The following is a 1,582-nucleotide window of genomic DNA, read 5'->3' as shown; positions in this document are numbered from 1 at the left end:
AAGGTGTCCTTTCAGAAGCCAATTGTGTGGTGTATTTACGTTGATTGTTGGAGGTAGTTTGGTTAGAACCTACTTCGAGTGGCTGGCGTGGGCCTGGGGGACAGTGACAGCTGCCTGCTTCATGGGCAGAGATGAAGTAATTGCTTCCTGGGAAGTACCATCCTCCTGGCCACACTCTCCAGCCCATTTCGTTTGTGTTGGTTTCCTTGGCATCTGCACGTTTCTGGCTTCATGTGAGTCTCATTTATTTTAGCATATGACTTCAGGCTGTGGGGAAGAATGGCCATTTTAGCACAGAGATGCACACAAAGGAACAACTGGCTAAATGTGAGTGAAGACATTCTTAGGGGGGGTTTCATTTCTTTTATTCTGTAACAGGCAGTCTGGGAAGCATTCTGGACATGTGGCCTGCGCTGTCACAGTTCCTCCTTGCAGGATCGCAGATGTTTGGAGATTGTAGTGATAACTGTTATCATTGAGAATGTCATTCTCGCAGGCTCTAATAAGTCAGGATTTATTCAGTGTTAATTTGTTAAAGACAACTGTATTTCTAGCCAAATCCATGTGAGCTGTTTCTCCTGGCAGTGTTGCTGGGGGTATTCGCGTGGCTTAGTCTTAGGGAAGCACACGCCTTTGAATACTGCTGAAGCTGTGAGTACCCAAAGCGCACCGGAGTACTTTTGCCATATGGGGTGTTAGTCACTGACACACGTCTCAGTTAGACCTGATGGATTCTTGACCCCTTCCTTTTTTACTTTTTAGTTTTTATTTTTTAAGAGCACAACCCCTCAGGTGGCCACCATGAATCTCTGGTGTTTTCAGTTGGCTGCAGCCTATTTGCCGTCTCTGGTTCAAACATATTCGAAGCCTGATGATGCTTCCCTCTGTTGTTCTTCTGCTGTGTGACCTCCGCGCCCACAGGGTTCAAGACTGTCAGAGCTGGGAGCCACCTTCACAATTACCAGGGTTTTTGGAACCTCCTTCATCTAGCCCTGGGGATGGAAGAGATGTCATCAGAGGTGAAGGCTTATTAGGTTTACATGCCATTGGTAACGAATGAGGAGGTTTTCTTTTATATAAGGGGAGCTTCTTATAACGTGCTTTAGTAGGGTAAAGAAGTTTTTGAGGCCGGGCACGGTGGCTCAAGCCTGTAATCCCAGCACTTTGGGAGGCCGAGGCGGGTGGATCACGAGGTCAGGAGATCGAGACCATCCTGGCTAACACGGTGAAACCCCGTCTCTACTAAAATTACACAAAATTAGCCGGGCGTGGTGGCGGTGCCTGTAGTCCCAGCTACTCGGGAGGCTGAGGCAGGAGAATGGCGGGAACCTGGGAGGCGGAGGTTGCAGCGAGCCAAGATTGTGCCACTGCACACCAGCCCAGGCGACAGTGCAAGACTCCATCTTAAACAACAACAACAACAACAAGAGAAATGTTGAATTGAAAGCCTATTCAGAAAGCTCACGGATTGCTTTTCATGCAAGAAAAGAATCCTGGGCCAGGCAGGTGGCTCATGCCTGTAATCCCAGCACTTTGGGAGGCCGAGGCGGGTGGATCACGAGGTCAGGAGATCGAGACCATC

Source organism: Papio anubis, unplaced genomic scaffold (assembly GCF_008728515.1).
Source record: "Papio anubis isolate 15944 unplaced genomic scaffold, Panubis1.0 scaffold516, whole genome shotgun sequence".
NCBI lineage: Eukaryota > Metazoa > Chordata > Mammalia > Primates > Cercopithecidae > Papio > Papio anubis.
Note: the sequence above shows the minus strand (reverse complement) of the source record.